The sequence below is a fragment of the Bactrocera dorsalis genome, chromosome 2, assembly GCF_023373825.1.
Source record: "Bactrocera dorsalis isolate Fly_Bdor chromosome 2, ASM2337382v1, whole genome shotgun sequence".
NCBI lineage: Eukaryota > Metazoa > Arthropoda > Insecta > Diptera > Tephritidae > Bactrocera > Bactrocera dorsalis.
In genome coordinates, this window is record NC_064304.1 from 51,511,234 (window position 1) to 51,528,877 (window position 17,644).

The following is a 17,644-nucleotide window of genomic DNA, read 5'->3' on the forward strand; positions in this document are numbered from 1 at the left end:
CACGATCTCTCAATTTTATTAAGATAGATTATGATCTGTAAATGTCACCCAGATGCTCGAAAATTGATCTAAAAGGTATATCGAGGCTCAGCAAAGTATTAACATTATTCAGCCGATTTTTGACCATCAAACTTACAGAGAAAAATTCTCCCTGAAAGTTTGTTTAATATCTCACACATTGGCCGATATTCTTTGTAAAAATCAACTATGGGCTTGAACAGTTTTGGATCACTTTGCACAATTTTTGTGCAAATTTGTATATCGTTATATTAATTTAGTATATTGGAAAATGAAAAAATCAAATGAAATTTAAAAATTTTTGTCCGATTCCGCTCTGTTTTGCACCGTAGTATTGGTATGTTAGAAGATTGTTAAATTATGAATTTGGTTGAAATCTGTAGATGAATTCCAGAGACATGTGAATTTCCCTGTGGGAGGACGGCACCAGGTCCATTGTCCAACTTTGACCCAGGCTTCTTTAAAGTCTTCCCATACCCTCTTTGGGGTAAAGTTTAATGTCTATGTAGCCTTTAAATTTTGTTATTTTATCTTTAGTGTACAGTAAACAAATTAGAGGGCGGAGCTACGCCCACTTTTTAAAAACTTCACCCTACAGGTACCTTGCTGCTGCGATATTTTAGATTAATTACAGTTATATATCTCAATTTAGTGCTTAGTTATGGTTTAATGGCGTTTTATGGGCGCAGTAGTAGTCCGATTACGCCCATCAACGAACTCGTCTTCGGTTTTTTGCCAGGAAATACTTGTACCCAGGCTTAATCAAGATTTCTTAATTTTTATTCAAGTTATGGTTTGTACAGATGGATAGACAGTCACTCAGATCTCAAATCATCTCATCACACCGATCATTTATATATATATAAATATAACCCTATATCTAACTCGATTATTTTGAGGTGATACAAACAACCGTTTGGTGAACAAAACTATTCTACTCTCTAGAAACATGTTGCAAAAGTTTAAAAATAGGACAATGTCTGTTAAAGTATGTCACATGTGATGAACGATCGTTAAGAGCTGTTGAATCTCAGGGTAGTGAACTAGGTCCAACTTTATTTGCCTTATGCACACCATATATTGCTATTGCTAAAAATGCATTGACATCCATTCGCATGACATAGACACAGTATGCCGTAATAAAATAAATCTATCAGAGCTTCAAGAGAACTAGAGGAGCACTTGGCTTCTGTCGAAGAATGGCTGACCCACTGGCAAAGAAATGTAAATAGCAAAAGTAGAAGCATGCTATATTTTCGCAAAGACCAAAAATTTGTTAGTGGTTTAAAAGGAATTAAATCTTAATATCCCAAGAAAATGACAATGAAAATCTATTATACCTTTAACAGCAGAGTACTACCTCTACAACCATTCAGATTTGTACAGAGACAAATAAAAATATTCAAGATCTTGATATTTATATGTTTAAAAAAGAATAAGAGGAGAATAGAAAGAAGTGTGAACTTACACTCCGAGATCATTCAAAACCGTTAGAAAATACTATTCTAAACCTCCCAGGATCCTTTCGCCTAATACACCCTAAACAGCGATTTTCGACACTCATGAATTTATACCGTTTATGTTAGTCAATATGTAATGATTATTACTATTTTTTAGTAATGAAAGTAAGTGAGCCTATTACTTATAATATACAATGAGATATTAAGACACCATTTAATTTTTACAAACAATTTTAACATTATGTTTTTTTCAAAACCTGTATGTATTTTCTAGTGTGCCTTCCCTTCTTGTTTCTCTTATATTTGTTGCATATTTGAATAACGTCTATTGGAACAGCAACAGAAACCATAAATTTAGGCCATACAACAGTTGACCAAATAAACTATTGTATCGAACGGCTACAAACCAACAAATACTACAGATGTACTTTTATCTGTATGTAATTATACATACAAACGTACACATCTATACTTACATATGTATATACCAGAACTCATGGAGAGTTAATTTTGCAATTGTATTTCAATATCAATAAATTTACACATTCGACGTGAAATATGAGTACAAGGTTTGATGCTACTTCGGTAGCAGTTTGTTTGTTCCTAAATAGGTGATGGTACTATATTGTAGTTATATTTGCTAAATATTCATTAAAGAGAGAAAGAGACAGATCACAGCTTATAGACTGTACTAATATGGCATTCTATGTATGTATATAAAGGCGGAATAGACTTTTTGAAAACTGTTCATGTATTATATAGTGCTTTATCCAAAAACATTGTACCACCTTAATATATGCCTTTTACAAAAATATTCAAATAGATGGTTCATGAACTGAAGTGAAATGTAATTAAACTTTGCTTTAGATAATATATACATTCATCCAATCTGACCGGACATATTTGTATATAGTATCACATATCTCCCATTCAACCTATTATTCAGCCTTTTTTACCGCTGGTTTTATACCCATAGCCTGTTCCATGGTTAATGATCTGTAGATATAAACTGTAATGTATATAAATTCAATAATTATGAATATGTAGTTATGACCTCATTGTTATTTAGAGGAACGTTTTTTCTCTGCTTAACTCTTATTGATTATCAAATCTATATTCACTTATGTATGTAAATTATTTATTTTATAGTCAAATTAACAATAATACTGGCGTATTCGTTATTAGGAAGGTGATGGCTGAAAGGGCACTTTGGCCACCGTCTTTTAGTGAATGAGTTAAGTGACAACTTGTTGCAACATAACTTTATGAATTTAGGCAAAACCACATATTTCGTAATTAAGAGTAAATTGTGCGCAAGATAACTCAAATAAAATCGTGCTACATTGTACGAGCAGATTCAAGTGCCCATTACGGCAGACCTCGCTTTCAACACAGTCCTAATTTATGTACCTTTTAAGGGTTGCGATAACGTTTCCGTGCTGTCTCTTTCTATCTACTTCGTTTCCTACTCAAGGTCTATGCTCGTTCTTTTCCAATACTTTCATAATTCTACTCAGCTGACTAGCCTATGCGTGAAACTGTAAAAAAAAGCACATCTATGAGCAAATAAGTTTCTTAATTAAAAAACAATAAAACATTTTTTTAATTGTCCACATCACTTATTTTAGAAAAACTATGTGGTTTAACAAATAATCTTCCACATTTCGAAACCTTCATGGTTTAAGGAAGGCATATTACCAATTTTTATTTGGCATTAGAAAAGGACTTTTCTAAAATGTGATGATGATAAAGAAAAAATATGTGCTTTAATTATTGTTGCGTTTCCACAGCTTCTGAGTCTTAGATTATGCATTAGAGATATACCAAAATGCATCAAATTAGTATGTTGAATCAAGTTAAACGTATTTAAACGCCCTATAAAATATAAGTTTAGCAATTTATTACACAATAAAATGATATTTACAAAATATTCTAGATTATGAACTATACGGTGTTTGAGTATGCAACAAGTTAAAACTTTTATTATATTTATATTCTCGCAACCTGTAGGAACAGAGAAATATTATTTTGTTCACCTAACAGTTCTTTGTAACCTTAAATTAAACAAATAAATATAAATTTATATATAAATGACTGTATGCCCGCTTTCCTATTGCTCGTGTAAGCGATAATTTCAGCGAAGAAGTTTCGTACCCTTATATTTTGGGAGTTTGGTATTTCAAAGGGGTGGAATGTGGTCATTGCCACATTTTCAAAATGCTTATAAAAAATTATAAGGGGATAAAAATAAGCTAGAAAAGAAGAATAATAATCAAAACTCTTATTGGGGCACACGAATTTACTAAATAAATTTGATTCATAATATTAGCCTGACATGATGTGTGTTTTATTGTGAAAATATGCGAAATAAAACCATGCCGACTTTCTTACATATAATCAGAATAATATTTCGTACAAATAGTGGTTTTAAATAAACTGATGACGCAATGCGAAATGACTTCATTTTCGGCAATAAAGTTTTTCCCGAAAATAGTTTATTAAAGTAAAGCTGAGAAATTTTAAAAAGGAACGTAGCAAAATAAATACAGGTACATATATACAGATATTGGGTTGTCAAAAAAGTCTTGCGGTATTGGCGCTATTTGCCGCTGAAAGCGCGTAGTTCTAGTTTTATTCGTCGCATCGGATCATGCTATACCTTTTTGGAAAGCTCATTTCACGTCACGTTGATTGTCGTTTCTTTTAAGTCGTTCGTGAGTTATAGTGTCGCAAACATGGAGCAAAATAAAAAGAAAATACGGCATATTTTACAGTACTACTACGATAAAGGCAAAAATGCATCTCAAGCCGCCAATAAAATTTGTGCAGTACAGTTTCCATTTCCACCGCACAACGATGGTTTCAACGTTTCGTTCTGGTGTCGAGTTGGTCGAAGATGCGCCACGCTCCGGAAGGCCTGTCGTCGAAAATTGCGATAAAATCGCTGAATTGGTCGAAAGAGACCGGCATAGTAGCAGCCGTATCATCGGTCAAGAGCTGGTCATCAAAAATTCATTTCAATTTCAATGAAAAAAAAAATTCAATAAAAATTCCGCAAGACTTTTTTGACAACCCAATATATAGGACAGATTAATTTTTGGCGAATCCCATTATCTGTATCCATACTTGCGAGTAAAGTTTTTAACTTCGCAGCTCTTTGCCTGCTTTTATTCCACTAAATACTTCTCTTTTGAAATTCGATTTTTCATTTTCACTACGGTATTTCGGGAACGATACTCTGGACAATATCAAACAATGCGTGCGATGCGGCGAAGTCGAAATAAAAACATTTGCAAACATATCGCACACTAACTAAAAATGAGCCACAACTCAAAAATTTTCAAAATCACTTTTTATTCCATATATCAATATGTAATATACATATATACTTATGTTTCTTAACTGGAAAATTACCGTTAGGTCAACTTTTATTTTAATTGCGTCATTTGCTTATCTTATCAACTAAAGACTACTACGAGTACGAGCTTTGTTCAAAAATTATGTCAAATTTTGTATTTCTTAAGAAAGTGATTATTTATTTATGAATATCTAGTTTGTCCTCTTCAAAGTAATCACCCGCAGATATACTGCACTTCTGACAGCTTTTTTTCGAATCCTCAAAACTCTTAAAAAATTATTTATTGTTATCTTGATTAGCTCCGCCTTCCATGCAGTCTTTTTCTCCGGAATAGTAACGTAGAGTTGCCCTTTCATGGACCTTTTCAATTTTCGGAACAAAAAGTTACATGAGTCCAGGTGTGGGGAATACCATGGCTGCGGCATCATTAGCGATGCTTGAGCAGTGGCGTTATCATGGTGTAAAAGCCAATTTTCATTCTTCCACAATATTTCTGGCAGAAGGCTTCGCGCAAATTGCGCATATCTTACAGGTAATATTCATTATTGACCGTACGAACCTTTGAAAAGAACGTGACGCCCCTGCAATCGATCAAAACTTTTAGGAAAATCTTCACTTTCGACCTAACTTGGCGTTCTTTTTACGGCTCAGGCGGCAGCTTCCATTGTGATGATTGTGCTTTGGCTTTCTCTTCATAACCAAAAACACATGATTCGTCATCAGTAACGAGTCCAACATCTCCGGAGCAGTGCCAACGCAATGTTGTATATGCTCTAAAGTACCACATTTTTGCACAAACTTTGCAGCGACCCCAATCATATCCACATCATTTTTTAAAATCTAATGATACGAGCTAATCGATATGTTAAGTTCCTTAGAAATTTCTCTAATAGGAGATTGGACAATACTTTTTTCTTCACTTCACTAATGTTTTCGCTCGGGCGTTCGGCACGCTCCTCGTGGTTCACGTCTTCTCGACCCCCTGAGATCATTTTGTAGCCCCGATAAATGTTGCTTCTGTTCGAGGTAGCTTCGCCATTAGCCACAATTAACTTTTAAAATGCCTCCGCGAACTTAATTTTTTTTCACATATTTTTTTTCACATTTTTTCATTCATTTTTTGGACATGCAAAAATCGAAGACGATCCAAAACGCATCCAAGCAAAACAGCTATCGAAAATTAGTTATACTGCGTGGAAAATGGCCGCCCATTTCAGCATTAGTAAGTGATATGAGTACCAACATAACAATCAATAATCCAATAAATCGTAAATTTTCTGCTGTATTCTACGAAGTTGACTATATTTGTATGAAAAAATTTGATTTTAAGTATCTGTATTTTTTAAAATGTGTAATGTTAAATGAAATAATTGTGATTATCACAGTGTGATTCGATGTCTTAAGTCTTAATTTCTCTGTTAAACTATATAATCAATCACATTTTAGTAAGACGCTCTTCAAAGAAGATTGTTTTCACAGGAACTGTTTTTTACTCCTGTCATTTTTCAATTTCTGACCGTGATCAAATTAAAAGTTGAATTTTTAATTTATACTTCGCAGGAGGGTTACTGTGAAGCAGATGAAATGGATAAAATTCACCTTTCAATTTGATCACGCAATGCACCACCCGCACCGCATTTATCAAAAATTGTGTAACAAGTGTCCACGCTGGATACGGCGAAAGACAGTATTTGAGTTATCAGTATTTTAGAACCATGTTTTCGAGTATACTTGAAAATTGCCAAAAGTTAGTTAAACCTAGCATATTTACATAAACGCGATCTGATGTATTTCAAATTGTTAAAATTATAAGAATAGTGGGTGAGAATCTATAAATGCGCAAAAGATATAAATGATATTTGGAGCGAAAGGAATTTTAAATACGCAATAAGCGGTTAAAAAATTATAATTAATTTTTTTTTTTGCGCTGAGAACGAGCAGTTACTCATGATCGACGTAGTTATAGTGATGGTGGGAATACAACTCGAAGTTGGATTGTTGTGGAAAAAAGCGATCGTCAATAATAATAATAATGTTATTCACTAAAAATTTGAAAGCAGAAATTTATATGTACACATCATAAATCATATAAAAACGAGTTCATTCAAGCTTCAATATACATATGTAAAACGTTGTCAATTACGAATAAAATACAACATATATGAACACTTCTTAAATATACAATGTTTCATTATGACATACAAGACTTTCTGATATTCCTAAAGTCGAGAAGCGAAACTTTTTGGGATAGGCATATAACAATACCATATGCTTGCGTTGTGTCGTATTGGTTATTATGACAGTCTACCTGTATGTGCGGCCATGCAAAATAGCGAATTGTCTGCTGATTTCGCTGCCGTGTTGGCTTCATTAATCCACCTTGTTCATTTTTTATTGTTAAAGAAACATTTGAGATGTTTATGCCGCTAATCATACAAGTGATATCAACAACAACTTCGAGTGTCATAATCTCTGCAAAACTCGGGCAGGTAGAATACTAGTAACAGGAAGCAAACTGGGTAATAAGTTCACTAACTTTTCATATCAACTGACTCTACTTTGAATTATATTATGCTAAAAGATGTCTGATTGTAATGAAAAACAGATGATTAAATTCAATTAAATAAATAAGTAATCAAATAAAATAAAGGCCATAAAAGTAAGTTTACGGAGGGCATATTACAAACTTGTAATGCTTTTTACCCGGCAATAGGAAAGGACTTTTCTAAGCTATTCATAAAAAATGATGATCTATTCATAGTCATGGAGATCAATCAACTTTAAAGATTTTTCCAAACTAGAGCTTTGCTTTAAATCTATTAAAAACAGCTTATTATTATAATATGTATGCATATTAAATAAAGTGAATATAATTAATAAGTAATAATAAAAAGGGGCTAAGTTCGGGTATAACCGAATATCTTATACTCTTTGAACGTTATATACAGTTATAATCAAATTAATTTAAATTTATTATCTAAAATTGTGATATGCCAAGTAGGTGTGGTTGTTGTTTAATTTCCCCTACTTTGACATTAAAATAGCAGTATAATATCATGTACCTAATTTGGTTGAAATAGGTCGTGCAGGTCCCTTATCATAATTTAGTTCATAGTTTTTGTAATTTATTGGTTTTCATTTAACGAACTTGTCCTACATTTTTTGCCAAGGAACGTTTACATTATGCTTCTCAATTTTTAATCAAATCATCTCTTGCACGGAAAGACGAATATATGGACAAACCGTCCCTCGGATTTCAATTCGTTTCATCATTATATATACATATATAAACTCTGTAGCAACATGTTGCAAGAGTATAATAGATATCCGTATTCTTCAAATTTTAATTATAACATAATATATAGAAGCGCACTTATGTTACTAACAGGACCCTAAATAATATTTTGGACAGATTTGGTGTTTTTAATTAGTTTCATTATTTTAATTAAAATTTTTGATTATTTTTAAATACCACGTTTTCATCATACTTCCGTGGCGCATATGCTATTATACAGTTATAATACGTTTAAACGATCGATGGACTGTGCGTAGTAAATTTTACCTACAACAGTTCACTATCGCTTACAACTATACGATTCTCCGTTGACCCACTGTTCACGTTTCAAGTGTCATTTCTTACTGCTATTTTCGTTTTCTGTGCAACTTCACAACGCTTTTTAAATAAACAAGCGCCTGTAGAATAGCAGCAGCAAATGAGGCGCAAAAGGTAGAAAAGTCGACTTAGGCTTAGGGTAACAGAAATATTTATGAAATTTTTACGCGTACGACTTGGAGTGACATTCTGCTCAACACAATGCGACACTTCGTGTGGCTGTTACGAATCCGCGTTCATGTCACTTTCGTTGACATTTTACCCACGTTGCCAATAGCGATGGTGTCTGCGAAACATGCTTTGTAACAACAACAATTCACATACAAAATTGTCAGTAAGAATACACAACTAGCGCTGACAACGTCTACATACACTATTATTAAAAATATAAGTTTAAGCTGTGACGCATCCGAACCTTTCACACCTTAGCAATTTGTATATGTCAAAAGCTTCAAATAATTGGAGGTAACTGTCAAATTCTATTATAAAGAAATTTGGCATATAAATGGAACATTATATACATTATTATAAAACATGGTATACCGATTGTCACAAATTTTAAATTTCTTAAGTACATGAAATGTCATACTAACGGGTTTATTGATACAAGTATTGATATATGTAACTAAAATATTCGCATATAACTAAAATAAACTACAGATGACGGAAGAAAGAAACTTAGAAAAATCTGCCACTTATAGAATTTAAAATTCAGTGAAATGCAAATCAAAAATCGTGTTTCCGATAAGGATATTGAGGGTTATGAGATGTGGTACTGTGACTATTGCCTAATCATACGCAGAAGCGCACACCCACACTGAAATACAAGAAAAAATAAACCTTGATTACCGCTGCATCAAATCGGCAATAATAAATACTTTTCAAATATCAACTTTCGGCAAGTCAGTCGATTGGCTGTTGTTATCTTTGCTTTAACAATTGGTAAATAATATTTCAAATATAGATCTGTATAGTTTTCGTAGTACACATTAGCACATTTTACACGTATAAACAGATGAAAGCAGAAAAATAAATATTTTATACATGAATGCTAATTGTATCGGATAATAAGAATTAAGTTCTTTTATATTTTTACGCTTTCAAAGTACGGATTCAGAATTTTGCGTAAATTCAGTTTATTAAATCAATTATCAAAATCATAAGCCGATCACGGATTTCAAGTCCTTTGGCATTCAGATTTTTGTTAATTTTCTGCTTTGGGCGTGCACAAGAATTTCCTTATTGTGACAATATAAACATGGAATGAGTATTTCTCTTCGGTAACATTGGTCAGAGAACATCTCAGAGAAGGGCAATCGGCAAACTGGCCTGCCTGATCAAGCCGATTGCCATAAATCTTCGAAACATGACACTTTTGACAGTTCAAATAAAATAAAGAATGTATTGTATAAAATTGTCGTACAAGTGGTAATGAACGCGGTGTTAAATATAATATATGTATAATAAAAGGGAATAAACCGAACAATTTATATAAAATATGTGATTTCGACGTTCACATTATAAAGTTTAACTTGTTTAAATTGATTATGAGTTCTAAGTAAAACTTTCGAATTGGTCCCTTCTCAAAACATCAGCCAGTGTCGTACCCGAAAGTATTAAATGCTTAGCTACCACTTAGTGGGTCAAGGGCTTGGTTCCAGTTGAACAAATACCTACATATCGTTGTGTTGAGTAGTTTATGTGTATTATAACACCAATAACCAATGAGTAGACGGTGAGGTATTAATGATTACCGTTTGTGATATAAAATACAAATACTAAATTTTTGCGAAAGGTGTAAATTATTATATTCAAAGCAGTTGGTATATGATCTTTGATTGATTTTTCTTATACATATGTACCTCGAAACACGCTAATACGTGGCTGCAGGAAAATTTATAGGTCACACAAAATTCAAAACGAATTAAATGTTTCTACATTGAATAATCGTTCGAAAATCCGTGTTATTTTTGATTTGCACGCGGTCGTGCAGTAATTACTCTGAAGAGAACAATAGACTGTGATTATTCCAAATCCGCGACAGCATTTTCCACATTGATATCGATGTACATAATTATTTGATAAGATCTTTATATGTATGTACTAAATATTTTTGGTTAACGTGCTAAAATTTTAAATGAATATTTCACATATATGTATTACAGCCTTCCACGTTTTTTAAAAAGTGCCAGAACTAATCACTAAATTAAGATACGAAATACAATTTAGCACAGGGGAAAAATTCTCATAATATCTCAGGACTAACCTCTTCAGTACCCCTACCCACAATGTAAAAATTGCCAATAAATGAATTCGAGAGAGCTTTATAAGAGCCGGGACCAAAATAAGACGGTGGGAGAGGCACCTACCATATTTAAGTCAAACCCCATATCCCAGGACCTTTACTATACCAGTATGCAAATCAAGCACAAATGAATGCACCGGAATAAAGATTTGTCCGAATCGTATCAATGAAAGAACGGGTTTTACTAATAAATATGTATCTTTGTGCCTAAAGTAGATAAAATCGGGCAGTCTTGCCTGTATATTATTAGTATGTTACATGTTAATCGTATGTGGTATTGTCAAAATTTGTTAAAATCGGTCAATAATCCCTTAGACTTCATACACCTTACTAGGCAATTTTCAAACCACTGGTTGTCCTTATACTGTATGTTCGGCTTACCCCCACTCCGATATTCGTTTTTCTTACAGGCCCTGTGACGTAAAGTCTGTGAGTTATATAATATATGGTATAAAATTACTTAAAAATGTGTTTTCTTGTATGCCTGAGCTAAACAAGTATACATATGTTTTGTAGTATATTTTTTTGAACCACGGTGCAGGCCGCAATTACTGGCAGTGGAGAACTTGTCTAAGTAACTTGGGGAAATAGTGAATAGTTTTCTATTTTTTTTTTCATATATTCATATAAATATACTTAATCTCAAAAATTATAAACTTTTCTTTTATTGTTTTTTTTTTTTTGTTTTTAAACGTTAAAAAAGTCTATTTTAGGCGGTCAGATTCGGTGTAGGTGTGTTTCTCCTATACTTATTCATTTGATTATGAGAGTTAACATATCGGTTTAAAATTTGTTTATCTTCGCGGTTATTCCCCGAAGTCCAACGTCAAAGTGATGCTTTACTTTAACGTCTCATTACTGAAAGACAATATTGTAAATAAGGTATAGGTTAACTATATTTTTCCAAAGGCACATGAACTTTAAAGATTATACTTGTAAAGTTTTGAATTCTTATAAGAACTCAACTATTTATCTATTTAAGTTGAAATAACATTCTTATTTGAATATTAACAAAGTCATTGGAGACTATCTCAAATGATCATTCTAATATGAATTCACAAGATTCAGGTAAGAATAAGGTGAGTATTAAGAGAAGACGAAGCATCATATTGCTCACACTGCTACTATAAACATAATAGCAGAGAACGTATGTATTCCCCAAATAAATAAGAGAGCGGCCACTGTTATTGCTAATTAACAGGAAAATGTTAATGAAACACCTGAGAGTTATCTACAGCAGTTAATATTTAAGCTACATACATACATATGTACATATATCTACAATGTTTCGCTATGGAGTACAACACGCTACCTTTGATGCCGTCTAACATATCAAAGACCACAATACTTGTACGAGCATAGTCATAATACTCATGATCACGAATATCACTATTAAAGTCTTCAATGTCGTCACTATTACGCTCTCTTATTTTCAACCACTCGCTTGATTGTTCGTTTACCTGTCAAAATTATTTACAAAATGGGATCAACAACATAGCAGTAGAAAAGCAATATAACATAATGAAATCAAGATGAGCGGATCGGATGTTTTACATACGTACACATTGGCAACTACTAACAATGTATTCATAGGTAGGTTTTTCAAGCGTCTGATATATTTAGGTTCATTCGTTGCGTAGACAGTCTGCCGGGAAGATGTGAAACTGAAGTCAAACTTGCGCGCATTAAGATGAACACCAAATTTAAACACGTGATCAGCGGTGATCAGCTGTTCGCTGTACGGACCGGAGACCATGATGGCCGCCTTCGTTAGCTGCAGAGTCATTCAATGAGCAAATCAGGTTTTTCTTCGCTATTTAATTTTGGCGGTTATTAATCATTGAAAGTGTACGGCGTATTTTTTTAAATTTTAATATATGACCGACAAGCTAACATGTTTACATATATAAATAATTTCTGTTTAGCAATAACAAAAAAAAGAATTGGTGGTTTTGTTTAATATGTATGTGTATGCACTGTTGGGTGTTTAATTTGTTTAGTGTTTTTAGGATTAAAAGTTCTGAAATAAATTATTCGATTATTTATAAATAAATATTTTTTGTTCGCTCATTTTGAAAATAGTTTTTTATCCTAAATATAAACTATATGTTAAATATCGATTCAAGAAATACATCTTCAGTATTAATATTAGATATGACAGTGAAGACTTAATATGTGCATAAATTACTCCAAATCTAATTTTACACAAAATTGTTTAATATTTGATTTGTTTAACCAAGTTATAAAAATGTACGGAATGTAATTGTGAATGTATCTGTAAAGATGAAAAATAGGCGCATAGTATGCAAATAGTTGAATAAATTATATGTATATACAGTGGATTATTATTACTTTAATTAAATTATTTTACTTTTGAGGTTTCAAGGTCGTAACAGGGTGATCTCAAATTTAAGTTAAGCACTTATTTTATTTATTTATGTATACTAATTATATTAAATTTAGCTACATCTCATAAATTAGCTTCTGTATTTTTTAACTTTTCCTGATCAGTTAACTCTAAAGCGATTATAATGTTTTTTTAAAGTATGTATATCAATTATTTAGACAAACGATACCTTTTTATAGGGAAGACGTATTGTAAGCATAATTTTTCGCTATAGTCAACTGAGTTATTTCATCTAGCTTATAATAATATTTCTAAAAAGATCCCATTTCAAAATATATTGTGTATTGTATTTGTGGGTTTGTATAATCTTTGTAAAGGTGGAGAAACTCATATGCAAAGTTTAAGAAACGGTATGCCCTAATATATTTCGATGTATGTACATATGTATATACGTGCAGAAATGTTCGCACGAACATCATCAAGAAACTGCTCCTGTACGCGTTTGCGAAGAAAATCGAAAACAAACGAGTTTACCGCCGGCGATGTGAGCCAGACGCTCTCTGCCTCACCTTAATCGAATTTTTTTCACGTTTGCTTGACTTTATTGCCATTATCAGCCACTAATTTGTTAGTAGTGTAGTGCTTTGTTTTTGCTTTCGTTGCTGTCGTTTGGCAGTTAATAAATTTTAAAAATGAATATTGACAAATTGCACCGAATGAATATGTACCGCCGGAGTCAGAGAATTTTAGGAACAAGTTAAACGGACGAAAGAGAACAGCAAATAAGTGAAAGTGTCAGAAGCGAATCAATATGGATGAACAACGGAAACTGGATGACCACATTGAAGTATTCAAAGCAAAGTAAAGCAGTTATGCGAAGTAACACTTTTTATTGCCCTGATATACTCGTACATATGTATGTGTATGTACTTTTGCTGCAATATTCATCTTCAGATGCGGTGCACAGTCACAACACTCTGGAGTAAATTTGTTTATTTTTTATAATATACAAATGTAGTATGTTCAGCTTAATGAGTGAGTGTTTAACAAACTATGAATACAAAACCGGTGAACAGCAACTCGCATGGGGCATCTGAGCAACGTCAGTACGCTGCCAACATCCACTTTATCTGGCACTAGTGGAATACTAACGAACACGTGGATGCAACTGTATTTTAGTATGTTTTGCAGCTGTGGATACGCAAACTGAGCTATTTACGCGGAAACTGCAGTAACATGCAATTGTTCTTTTGTATTTTTTTGCTCTGCAGCTAACTCATATTAAGTGGGCATTAATCTTTTCAGGTGATAATTAACAGGCGTTTTGCGCTTGTTAAACATTAAGCGTCGCTTCTTTCTACAGCAACGCGAGTTGCGATGTTACTAAAAATGATTAATTGTTGGTTTTTATAACATCACCTGTTTGCTTACGAATTGTTGCATGCAGTACTCTACGTTCGGTCTCATTTTGACTCTCTCGTTCCTCTTCAGCTTCCTTAGCTCCAAACAGCGACCTCAATCACAATAACAAAAGGTAAAACTGTCATAAATATATTGCATGACTATTGGTTATTCCGTTTACATACACACACGGAAATAACGAAATTGCACATTTTGTAGTTCTACAGGACATTCATCGATATGAGTGCATGAACATACATAGTCGTAACACAACAAAAATTTTATTGATGTTTTCGTTGATATGACAATATTGGTTTAATAATATTCACTGTTATGAAGCAATTGATTTGTACAAGTATATCGAATTTTTAAAATGTATTAACTTTTACTGTATAAGAAAGCTTTCATTGAGAATAATCTGCAGTTTGCAAGATATCGGTTCTAGCTTTGTTAATAGTTATGGCTCACACGCATACGTGCTTCAGGCGGATGAAGTTTATAATAATTATTATTACAGTGTGCCAATGTATTTATTAATTCAATAATCATAGAATTTTAAAGAAGTTCAATTTAAGCCTAAACTGTGAATGGTAATTGTTATTGAGAATGTTATTTGGTTAATGTGCATTATTTTGATATTATGATTATTATTTTCTATACGTACATATATGTAGTATATATCACAGAACCTATGAAACACACAGAACAATGAACGCACATTTTGAATTTTAGACTTGTGTGATAAGAATTTAATTTGCGATATTGTTACTTTGCAAGTCCCGTGTTATGAGGCAGCCAGATGGAATTACTTTTGGTTGAAATTAGGTTATATATGTACATATATACTCGTATACTTATTTACTCGTATATTTGATTTTAAAACTCATATTGACAATGAAAGGACTTGTACCAAATGTGTGCTCGATAATATAAAATACACAATTTTTGCTATGGAAGTCAATTCTTTTAGAGGGTTAGTTATAATTGTTACTTTTATTACACATATGTCGTTCAGACTGCGATGTAAACAAGTTGTGTATTACACCACTGGAAGCGCTGTTTATTGCTGAAATGCGGTTGTTGTTTATCCGCATTGCAGCTATGTAAGCTACATGATACTGACAAGTGGTGGTGGAGTGAAAAGCACAACCGTCAACGAGGTCCGAGTTGACCGTACAGACTAAGCTTGTGCGGTGTGATGGCATGTGCATGTTTTTTTTATCTTGCAGATGTAGGATAATTTTGCAGTGTACTGATGAACGCATACATATGAATATGTATATACGGAGTTTCTTGGGGTTTTTATTTTTCACTGCCCTTGGTAATAATTCATATTCAAATTGCTAATTGAATATTATTTGTTAAAACAACGAGCATTAAGGTAGTCGACTGTGATGAATTTTGTTGTTAATCTATTTAGCTACGTTTTGCGGCCTTCAAAAAAAAAACAAATACTGCTTGTGCAAAAAGTTATTCTTTAAATGATTTTTTCGGCCATGCACTCTACAATGGCGACGATCCTAAATATTATAGTAATTTGTTTCATAAATTCCCCTGAAACGAATTTAGACCACATTATCATCTTAAACATGCACAACATGTCACCACTTTATAAAACATTACAATTAACAAAGGACATAGAATACCATACTCCGCTAGTTTGTTAAAAAAATTATGCTTACTCCCTATTGCATTCGCTATAGATTTGCAATTAGAAGAATAACCGTGCTACCGTGCGCTCAGTAGGAGCTTTTTATTTTGTTATTGTTTTTCAGTAACTTTATGTTTATATGAATAAAATCTTGTCGTGCACATAGCAATCATCTAATCCTGACTATTTCCTTAAAGAACCTTTGTTCATTAAGAGTATAAACCCAGCCAATCACGGCTACCCGCTTGTGACAAATATTTCAATACAACTACACATTTTTTCTCTATGCACAAACACCAACGCACATTTTCGGGTTATTTTTTGTTGTATGATCACATGTATACGTACGTGAGTGGGTTAAATATTCGCTCGGCCTAAGACACACTCTATATGTTTATCCTCACGTTTACCCCCATGTTACCCACTGATTATCTAGTTTTTTACCCGCTGATGGTTGGCAGAGAAACACTTGCTCCAATAGGCTGTGGTATATATAGGGAAGTACTTAGAAACCAACTCAGGTCCTTAAATCGACCATATTCGTATATGTATGTACATAACCATATGTAAAGCTATATCTATCTCTTGAAGAGAGTAGGTGCAATTATGGGCGACAATAGCAAAGATAAGATAAAGTATTGTGATAAAGTGCAATGCATGCATCATGTGTAACCCTTTTGCGACAGTTTTTTTTTGATAGATTCACCAGTTGAAAATACAAACACAAAATACTGTTTACATGCCAACGTTGTTAAACATATTACACTTAAGTTACATTCCTTCAAATACTACACCCTTTTTCTTTTATAACTGCTGTTTTTAATGGTCGAGTGTACAATGCAACAACAAAATTTCGACTTGAATGTACGTGAAATGCAAAATTAAAAAATAATATATGAATACACTTCACATATAGAAATAATATATCAAAATGTTCAACATTATGATTTTCGATATTGCGAGTCAAAGTTAATTCTTTAATTCACATGTACCCATATATAATATAATATTATATTACCATTATACTTGTATATACGAGTACATATGTATGTATATCTCATTGAATAACAAATATCAATGTAGTTGTACTGTGACTGTTACAACTGTTTTAAATTTTGTTATTCATTATGCTGTTTCATTATTTATTAGTTACAAATTAAAAACTGAAAAAAATATCATTAACAGAACATTTGAATGACTTCTTGATTTGGATGTCAGTACAAATTTTAATAGCAATACAATTCTTTCTAAAGAAACTAAACTTTAAACTTTAATTTTTTTTAATTTGAATAAAAGTGGTTAATTTAAATTCAGGAGAAATTAGGAGCATTACGAATAATAATTGAATCACTTACATCGAACTGGTCACAAAGTAGGGTTAATAGTTGTAAGGCTGCTCACTCATTGGCATGATAGTCAGTGATCGACGCTGTACTAAATAGTGGAATCGACGGTAAAAATGTAGTAGCAACTTACAAGTGATTACTAATA

The 17,644-nt window shown here is 32.6% G+C and overlaps 1 protein-coding gene across 5 annotated transcripts in view; it reads right to left on the reverse strand.

Annotated features, from left to right (window-relative positions):
* Nucleotides 1-17,644, reverse strand: part of LOC105226092 (homeotic protein ultrabithorax) — a 124,685-nt gene that overhangs the window by 88,225 nt on the left and 18,816 nt on the right. The window lies entirely within an intron of this gene.